Genomic DNA, 10,758 nt, shown 5'->3' with positions numbered 1-10,758 from the left:
TTTCTTCCACTTTGCTAGGTGAGCACCAAGCTCAGGGTGAGCAACAGCCCCCAGAGCACCTTCCTAGTAAAGATATCCTCTGGTCCATTGCAGGCTTTGGAGAGCAAAGCTTTGTCCAGACTTTGTGCTAGGCATTTCTGGAGCATTTCTGATAGCTTGTCTCCTAGGGTTTTTATTCTGTTTCTCTGCAGAGCTTTGTACTAGACTATAGAGGATCCAGGAAAGGTTAAGCACAACTTTTTTTTTCACCTCTTGGGATGGGGAGACAGGCCAGCAGCCTGCAGGCTGTTTTCCTTAACATTGAAAACTTTCAGCTTCAACAGCTCCACATGTGCCTGTGCTGAACCAGAAGTGCCAAACAAAGTTTTTACAGGTGGATAAATGAGGTGCCTGAGTGTTTGTACATGTGCCCAATGTATTGCCACCTGCACTGTAACATATTAGCCTGAGCCATAGGTCCTTGTCCTATGCAAGAAAGTGAGGTAGAATAAATGAGTGCAAAGCAGTGATGCTCCTGAGATAGATTTATTCCAGCTAGCTGGAGATCAAGTAGTGCTGAAGTAGACTTTACGCTGCAGGGCACTACAAGCTTGTCCAAGGCCCTGAATATGTAGGCACTGAGTGATTATTTCAAAGATATTACTATGTGAAACATTACAGCTCCTGGGAAGAGGCAGGCTTTCCATCTGCAATCTTAAAGTCCCAGTGCAATGTCATACCTACCATGATTTTTATTCCCTAGAATGAAGGATGTGACAGAACTAAGGGTTATTTTCCCATTTCAGTGGTGTTTTGGAGTGGTTTAATGCATAAATACATTAGCAGTGACTCCCATTAACCAAGATAGTTACACATGCCGAATTTCATCAAGGCTTAATGAAAAATGCCATGAGCATCTTCTTCCTGTTAATTGTTAACAATTATGTTTTCCAATATTACCTGCCTGTGCACACCACCTGGACTCACTAACGTGTGTGTATCCTCCTCGCCCACCCAAGGCAAGATTCCCCCACCCACATCACCCTTTCACTTCTCTTCACCTGACATGGACATTTTCCTCCCACTCTCCAGCTCCTGCACTTTGGTGCAGTGCAATAGATGCCTACAACAGCAGGGAGTAGTGGCTTGCTGCTCTGGCAGATCTTGCCTATGCATTTGCATTGGGCTAATTAACACCAAGCAGCTCAATGGTGTTTAGTCTAGTGAAAACAGAGAACAAAAATGAGGTCCTTCCCAGAGCAAGGGTTTGACAGATAGGGAGATGTGGAAATGTACACAAGGGGATTTGAAGAGACTGTGGTCAACATAGGTCTTCAGCCAGCACAGTATCAGCTGGACATGTGAAGCTGGCATCACTTTTAAAATCATTTAGGCCTGAGGTGTTTATACTAGCCTTCCTTCCTCCCTGAATGGTGTCAAGGGAAAGGAGGCTTTTGTTTGGCTTTTTAAAAAGGGGCAGATCCTGGATATGGGGATGGTTTTAGTGAGGGTTTTTTTGGTTTGGGTCCCATCCCCACCCTGCCCCGTCCCCCCCCTGCCCCGTAGAAAATTTAAAGGGGATTTTCTGTTTTGGAGAATTGGAAGTTAGGTCTCTTGACTGAAGAATGACAAAGGGAAAACAAGGTGAAGATACGTAACACTGGATTGCCAAGAAACTTTCTGGCATGCTGATTCTGTAAGCATCCCATTAGAAACTAACTCTGAAACAAGTTGTGGATCTTTTTATGTTCTTGATTTACAGAGCAATTCAAACGTGGAATGATTATATATCCTGTTATTTAGAGTGCCATTTTTTGTAGGAGATAAAAGCATTGAAATTGTCTTTTCCTTTTTTTCCTTTTAATATGGATTTCTTAGATGTTGCTCCAGTTCTTGTAAGTTCCAGAAGTTGGTGTGTTATTCCTCACTGAAATGAGCAATAAAGGGGTGTTGTCTAATCTGAGCTCCACTTCAATGAGAGTAAAACACATGTTGAACTATTTTGCTGAATTGTGGTATTGATGATTTAGACATGCAACATCTGTTCTAACGTTTTACTGTAATAAGAGTCTAAGAATATCTGGTCAGCCTGAATAACTCTTAGCAATTACCAGCTGCTGCTTTTATCTGTGGAATCAGTTCATGTCATTCATTAAGTATCTTTTAATGTTATGCACAAAGTTTGCTGCATTCTAGCTCTTGTCCCAAGAATTTGGGCTGTATTTTTGCCTCTGACTCCTACAGAATTATTGTCAGCTGATGGGAACTAGAGAAGTAAATGGCCAAAAAGACAAATTCTCTTTATCATAACATAGCACAGTGTAATTTCTTGGTAAAAGACAACACCATTTGTTCTAACAGCTCATCAGCAGTAGCAATTTACCTTTGACCCTGGAGTATCTGATTTTGACCTCTTACACCTCTTTTATACCACTGTATAGGTATCAGTGTATTAGGATCCTTAGTAGGCTTTTGATTTAGGCACAAATGCAGCAATGTGATTAAACGTACATTGATTTTAATCAGAAAGAAACCTGTACTTAAAGCTAGTTATGTACTTAAATATGCTGCTGAAGATGACTTTTCCAGTGATTTATGCAAGGGGAAAATTGAGCCCTGAAATACATACGAAATAAGACAGGTATCTATTTCTTTTGAGATACCATTTCCTATAGCCCTCCTCTTTTCCCCATTTCTCTGGACTAAAAAATGTTTTTTGGATTTCCAAAGACTTGATGATGGCATTTTCTGTAGCTATGCTGATGTCCCCAGATTTATGCCAATAAATGTATTCCATATGCTTTCCATCTTTCCTTAGCAGTCTCACTAGACCTGCAGTAGCTATTAAAGTAGTTTTTCATGTAAAACCTCTATTTAGCTTTTCTTTTTTTATTGTGTCTTTTGGAAAGACTGATGTCTGCGGAGACTTTTAGGCTTTAAATCTTTGGGTTTCTTCAGCCTCAGGATTAGTGACAATGGGGCACTTACTGCTGCCACAGAGCCTCTGCAGGATACACCAAACCTGCTGAGCTCAGCAAACTCTGCTCACCACTCTGCGATTGCAGCCACCTCCTCTGCTCTGAGGATGTGGAGTAACGTGGGGAGGCCAAAGCCTTTGGGCTTGCACAACACACACTAGTATCAGAGCACTTTACCTGTTTTCTGCTGCTCAGATGTTTTCCAAAGCACAGCCTGACCCAGTGTGGGCAGACTGGGAGGTCTGTTTAGCTGTGGCTAACCGGTGTAAAATTAGGTGGTACTTCCAGCCTGTTCCTGCCTAACACTCAGTTTCTAGGATCACTGTTCTGCAGTCACTGTTGCTGTTAGTGGGAAGAAGCCCTCTTGCTGCCAGTTGCAGTAGAGCACCTGAACAAAGCCCAAGGAACAATTTTTTTGTTCATTTCCAAGTGTGGTGCTTTGCTGAGGATTTATCTGACTTTGTGGCTATGCCGAGATAGTAAATAATGCCATATTGTAAAATATGGGAAGTCTTTCCCCATGCCAGGAGATCTTACAGTCCCTTACAATCTACAATTGTGGAGAAAACAAAGATAACCTTTATCTAGAAGTCAGTGGACTGCTGGGATCAGGACAATTTATCCACCCCTTATCTTGAAGTTTATTAAAAACACACTGCCTTTCCTGTTGACCAGTGATAGTCAATGGCAAATATTAACCCGCAAGGTATAAATCCATGACAGGCCCCTCTGGCACACTGCTTGATATGTCGTGCTGAGTGTGGTTGTAAATTCTACTCCAAGCCTTCATGCCTTGCTGCCATGCCCTTGCACGGCTCATTAATACCTGTGCAAAGAGTGCCTAAAGTATGAGCACATCTGAACATGTGTTGATAGCCAAATGATGTGCACCAGTAGCACACACTTCACTGGGCCCAGAGTGAGTGTAGGCAGCTCAGTCTGCTTTGTCTGGTCACCCTTTTAGTCTTCCCAAGGCTGACGTGTCCCTGCAAGTGGGGCAGCAAGGCACATTGCACCCTAGGCAGCCTGTGCAACGTGCACAGGAAGGAGGCTACAACACCTTTGGTACATTTACACTTGGGGACAGAAGCATGTGCATTTCCTGTCCTCAGGAAGATAATTACATTCATGAAGGGAATGACAGGTAAGTCCTGTCATTTGCAAAAAGAAGGCATAACCTGGTTTTGAGGGTGGAGATACCAAAGCACAAGATAAGAGGCTCTGAGGTCGGAGCGCCACAGGGTAGGAAGGTGCTCCCCAGCCCTTTCTCTGGAGCACTAACCCATAGCTGTGCAGCTCCTGGTGAGCTAGTGCTTCCAGGAGGATGAGGCAGGATGCAGCCTATGGCAAAGGTTGCTAGTAAAAGAGCTCTAAAAAGGAAATATGCGGAGCCTTCGGGGACAGCTGAGGGCAATTTTTAAGAAAGTCAGACGTGAATCTTAATGTTTTGCCATAGAAACCTTCTGCTCTCATGAGCTGCTTTCATTCTGCAACTCTATAGAAGCGAACCCAGCATGTTGGGTTCCCAATTTGGATCAGGCTGCCTCAATATCACAAGTGAAGAATAATCAGAAGATCCTGTCTCTTTAAAGTAGAAAAGCCAGAAAATATTCTTGCTGAGCATTCTTGTTATCACAGAGGTTTACAATTTATCCTTTTAACCCTTAAAAAACGGGTGACAGCAAACTGTTCAGATGTGCAGATAAGCTCTGATATACTGAAAGAACCCAATACTCAGGAAAAGCCCTCTGTGTCTTCCAGCATATAATCTTGCCTAAGAAAAAAAAAAATCAGGCTTGTGCCCAGAATATGTATTTGGGGATTTATAGGAAGGAGATGATTTTCTAGTTTGAAAGGGAAACAGGGAAGTTTTGAGCAGCAATGTTTTCTTCAGTGTCCAAACTACAAGCCACAACAAGAGGACATCTCCCAGATCTGGTCCTATCTATTTAGCAAGAACTCACCTACTTAAGACCCAAGCACTAACTAATACTGATTGAAACAATCTGCTCATGCAGTGATGAACACACACACAACCCTACCATTTGGGACTAGACACTCGGATCTTCAAGTGGCCAGGAAAGAAACATACAGGGAAACTCCTCTGCTCTGGAGCCACAGGGTGAGCACAGACAAGCACAGAGTTCTTTCCTTTATTTTCAACTTTGTGGCAATGTACTTAGCAGCTCTTAACACCTATGTAAAGAGCTCAGCCTTTGGCTGCTGCAGAGAATAAATTAAGGGAACCAATAGCACAGCTCTTCTTAGGTCCTCTTTTATTTTTATACTATGAATGATTCATGGGTTACATTAGCATCCCTCCAACAGAAGGACATGGATCATTAATGCACCGGTCCAGAAGAGATGTGAGTGACAGCTTTCTGGTTCGATTACAAATCACATTGTTTATGTTGCATATTGCCAACCTTGTCTGTGGCTCTCATCTGTGCAGCACCCTCCATTTACAACAAGTAAATTCTCCAGGCTCCAGGGCATTATGCTATACACACCACATTTACAAGGAATCTCTACCACTTCAGGAAAATGTGCACTGATGAAAGCAGTCAGTGTTGGGCCAGCATACAGAAACAGTTAGGCAGAATAGCTTAACCTGTCAAAACACTAGAGCAGGTCATGCTAATGTAATGGCTAGTGCTGACCCACTGCCTTGGGGCATCGTGCAGAGTTATCTATGTCGGCGTTGCAGTACTGCCAGCTGTCCTGGATGGAGAAGATGCCCTTCTCCTGGCTTGCCTTTTGTTCAGATCAGAAGAAAGCATGATGGGTGTCAAACTTGAAGAGCATCACAGATTTTAAATAATTTTTTTCACCCACTGTGCATTCTCTATGCAAAACAGTAGCTGAACAAGACATGAAGAGCTGTTGCCCAAGGTGCCTGCTTTGACATTAAAAAGTTATAGTTTAATAAATAAGTAAACAGGCCAGGGACTGGCAGGCTGAAAATGCCAAAAAGTACCAGATATATCATTGGCGGTGCACAGTGTGATCAAAGGTAAATTTATTTGAGATGGAGTCTGAACATAGGAAATTCAGATATTTCTACTGTTCTGAGTAGCTTAAAATTTGCACAGTATCACCAAAGTCTGGGATTGTACATGCATGAGCGCTCAAGATCAGACTTCTTTGCTAAATGTGCTCTCTTTCTCAGCTAAACTCCAGCCTATTCAGTGAGTCAATATCCTGCCTAGCACAGCCTGTTCCTCTTCTCAGCACATTGTCCTGAGAGTGAATAAAGAGGTGTCTTTCCCCCTGCGATTGGGGGAACCTTCCTATGTGCCCCTGTCCTCTGTGACTGGGGTTGCATGGGGGTGGGAGTTGCAGTCCAGTCCTTTACATGGCTTCTGCCACAGTGAAATGCAAGTGTTGTGCCTCGAGGTCACACCACAGCTGCATCTAAAACTTGCCCTTAAGCAAAGTTGAGATCACTCTCACTAAGAATAAAATATTTTAATATAACTTCCACCTTCATCATTACCGCTTTTACAGGGAGGATCTAGCTGTTTAAGTGTGACTTTTTTTCCCCCAGTTAGGTATTTCAGGAAACCAAAATATGTGTTGGGAGAAGTGAAAGCTTACAGATTTGTGGCCATCTGGGACTCATCTCCTGCCCAGACTCCAAAAGATCACACTTTTCAGGGTGCTGCGTACTGGCAGCTGCAGTGTACTTGGGTAGCATTTCTTGTGTGCTCACCGTTTCTTGGGAACTAGCTTCCAAATATCTCACTTGACTCCTACATGTAGGTAAAAACAGCTGCAGAAAACCTAAGATTGGTTTGGTCTATTTTTGTCCCAGAAGGTGTCACTGAAGAGCCAGGAAAGGTGCAGTCTTTAGTAACGGTCTTAACCAGGGTCTTAACTGCAGCGTCCTGAAGTGTAGCCTGAAGAAGGTTAAAAGCAATTCAGAGCCGAAGATCCCTGCAGCTACCAGGGGACTGAAGATCTGGAGATTTTTGCATCAGAGAATGAACACCCTGAAATTTGAAATGCTCTGTTATTTCTCAGCTAATTCATTTTATGATCTGTTACCAATCTAAATGATTCTTGGGACACGGTGGGAAGCGGTTCATGAGTTTGGAAGTGCTTTTTTATAACATAACCTTTAAAGGAATATGTTTACCTTCTTGCTCTTTTCTTCATACCTGTTGTGTCAACATTATGTTATAAAGCACAACATCATGCTTTTTTGCAAAGTCTATTTTGCAAAGTCTAGGTCTTTAGGCCTATTCTTAAGGAAGAGATGGGACTTTCTGTCTGATTGCTTTGCTGTGATTTATTATGCATTATCGATAGACACAGAACTAGCACAGAGTCGGCAATGATGTAAGAGGCTTCAAGGAGCCTGCAATGTGAACTCAACCAAGAAGAACAATTTGCACATGGCAAACTGGTTGTCTGTCTCTCCATTTGGAAAAAATAGTTTGATGTTTTAATAGCATTTTCTCCAATTTTAAGTGTCTTATGAGACTTGATCTGCTACATAAAGCGAAGACATTTAGGGTTACCTGACTCCACGATGGGTTTTGGAAAGAAATTAATCAACAATGTAACCAGAGTAGAAAACCCTCTCAAAAGGATATTAACTACCCTGCTTTAAGCTGGTCTCTTAAATACTGAAGACCAGGCTGTGTCTGATGTGGGGGTAAGATTATCCTGCACCAACCCTACTGCAGGTTATTATTTCCTTCCCCAGAAATATCTGCTACTGTCTGAGGCAGGATAATGGACTATATTATTGCATCCATGTTGCCATTCCTGTGCTTTAGAGAGAGTAATTGGAGGGTCTTCAAAAAAATAAAAGAGGTTTAGTTGATACATTATGCTATATAGCTGGTACATACCTAGCCAGATCTGGGCTCTTCAGGGTTTTGATGCTGCAGATCTCATCTTTTTCTCTCATGCCAATAGTATGCCCTAAGCTGTGTAGGTTTATCTTGCCAGTAGTTTAATACACCACAGCTTTTTGACATGTTGTTAGCTCTCTGAGGTAAAGAACAAAGGAGGGAGACTAAGTTTTTCACTGACTGACAGAGCTATGCCAGGTTCATTGCTCCAAAGGACTTCCAAGGTCTGAAGAAAGGAATACAAAAATAGTCCCAAATTCTCTAAAAAGTGTGTCTTCTTATTTGATACAAGCCACTCAAAATTTCTTTTAAGTGAAAATCCAATTACTCTTCCTAACCTCCTCAGTACCGGTTAAATCATACAGCGGCTGCAAGTATATTTAATGGCAGAAATAGCATAAACTCATAGGAATGTGTAAGAAAAGCTGTTATTGTTGTTTAATTAAAAAGAAAATAAGCTGCAAAGCCACATTCTTAGCAACATAATAAAGTCTACACAGTGACATTCTGCTAAAAAGATATGTGGTCACACTGAGACAGTCCAGCAGAGGAGAGTTGCAGGTCTCAGTGCTGGAATTTTGCCATTTAATCTTTCCTCCGGCAGATTAGCACGGAGATTACATAGCCTCTGTGCATTGTTATCTACAGAAATAAAACCTATAAGAGTTTGTTCACCCGTACTCCCCACTTTATTTACCCATTTTTCATTTCAGCCACTAATCTGAAAAGGATTTCAGCCTTTAGCTCAGGGTTATCAGAACGGAATTGTGAGTGGATAACATCTGTTTCAGCTTTCATCTGTCTAGAACACAAGCATTAATCACTAGAAATGGAGTGTGAAATGAAACGAGTTAAATGCACATTTGATTCTGAACAGTCTCAGAGAAAATGTCTTTCGGGGTCTGACACGAGGGAGAACTTTGCTGTGCTAGAACTGGGGTTGCCAGTGTAGCTTGCAGGAAAAGCTGGTCATATTATCTGTCAGAAATTCTGCTTCTTTCAGTTTGTTTTAAAGGCAAAATAAGACCTTGTCCTGTCTATTTTAAAAGAAATGTTAAAAACAACTAACCCCAAAACAGTGCATCTGTTTAGTTCAATTTGGTTGTGGTCATCAGAGTGTGGAGAAAAATGAAGCTTGTCTTTCCAGGCTTTCTGTGCCCCTTCACTATCTCCAGCCCTGAGCTGTTACAGCCTTGTGCTGCAAATGGGTAGTTGTGGTCAGGCTCTCCTGTGGGGGCAAAGAAAATATAGCAAGGACTAGAAACAATCTTGGACAAGACACAATGGGCAGACTTAATAAGCCTCTTCCATCCAGAGTTCCTAGATTTTCACAGATCTTGGCAAGATGTGGTGAGGAACTGTGTTGATTTTTTTACTGGTCTGGCATGCCTCATGGTAGCTACACTCTTAATTTTTAAGCATTTTAAGAACAGTCACCATCCCTGCCTTCATGGGAGCAATTAGGCATGAGATACCATGAGAATGCTTCGTTTTCTCTCCAAATTGACTTGTAATTGTACATTTAAATCTTTGTTAGTGAACTTCATCTATCTCTAGTTTGTCCCTCCATCACACTTTCTTCTTTTGTCTGGTAAAGATTTGCCTTCCTAGCTAGAAATACGAGTCTCAAAAAGCAGCACTGTTGGAAGGAAAGTATAGTCAGTAAATCAGTGTTTGTGTGAGTAGTCAGTCAGTGTTTATGTGTGTAGTCAAACAGCTACTGCAGAGAGCTGTCCTGTTTCTTCAAGAAGGCTTGTTAAGGGCCATAAGATTTACTCCTGTAAGCAAACTTTTGCAGAGTTAAGACCCGCACCTTAGTTGGTGGGCTTGTGGCTGTCCATGTGTACTTCTCTGACAGTTGCATGGGGAATACAGAATGGGCTGAATTTGCTCAGTTTTCTTAGGATTTATGTGTTCTAGGTACCCTCTCTGCACTGGAGAACCTCCTGGGTGTTGTGGTGGCTCTTGAAAGCTGGAGGGGGAAGACAGCTATATTCAGACCTAGCTGGTGGTATATGTTTTTTATATGTGCCCTTTTGCAGAGGTGATTTCCAGCTTTGCTTCCTACACCACAAGATGCTCAGAAAACTGGCAGTATTAATTCTCTGAAACCCTCAGGAAGGCTTCTCAGAGAATTCTCCCAACACCACAGAATATAATTCATCCAGAGCAGTCAATACTACCTACTTCTGTCATTTTAAAACCTCTGTTTTCAGCAATAGTTAACTGAGTTTGCCAAGGCATAATTTCTGTGCAGTGCAATCAGTTCAGCAGATTACCTGTCCCTGTTTCCTTTATCACTCCTCCTCCTTGTCATACTTTAAGAGAAATTGTTCTCAGCATCTTAAGCTCTATAAGTCCCTGGAGGAAGCCATTGCAGCTCATTAAAAACTCCCCAACAACCCTTGCCCACCCATCAGGTCAGTGCTACGCCTCTGGTGGGGCACTGGAAGTGCCCTGTTTCCAGAGGCTAAGAGGGGTGTCTCTCTCTGAGGACAAGAGAGAACCATGTTAGCTAGAGTGTTACTTCTCTAGCATTTGAAAGCTGAGCTCACCTCTAACCTCTTCGAGAAAAATGACTTCATTTGGTGCCCTTCCCCCAACTTCCTTACAGTTTCACTGTACCTCCTCTGTATCTGGACTTAAATATATTTGTCTTATGCACACCAGCAGTCAAGCTCTGTATTCTTCAGGCTCCATATTCTGGGGAGTGTTTCTGCAGGCCTGCATCCCTCGGTCCTTTGATTTCCTTTTGTGCTTTGTTGAGAAGGGAAATAGTTAATATTTATTGGCATTACAGTTACAATACTTGTCAGCTGAGTCGGCATCCATTCCAGTGAAGGTGAATATCATGCAGCAGAGCAATCATTTCAGTCTCTCTTCCAACTTGGCTTATCGACATTGGATACTTATAATAGAAAGGGAAACGGAGAGCATTT

Source organism: Phalacrocorax carbo, chromosome 5, assembly GCF_963921805.1.
Source record: "Phalacrocorax carbo chromosome 5, bPhaCar2.1, whole genome shotgun sequence".
NCBI lineage: Eukaryota > Metazoa > Chordata > Aves > Suliformes > Phalacrocoracidae > Phalacrocorax > Phalacrocorax carbo.
This window is presented reverse-complemented; position numbering follows the sequence as displayed.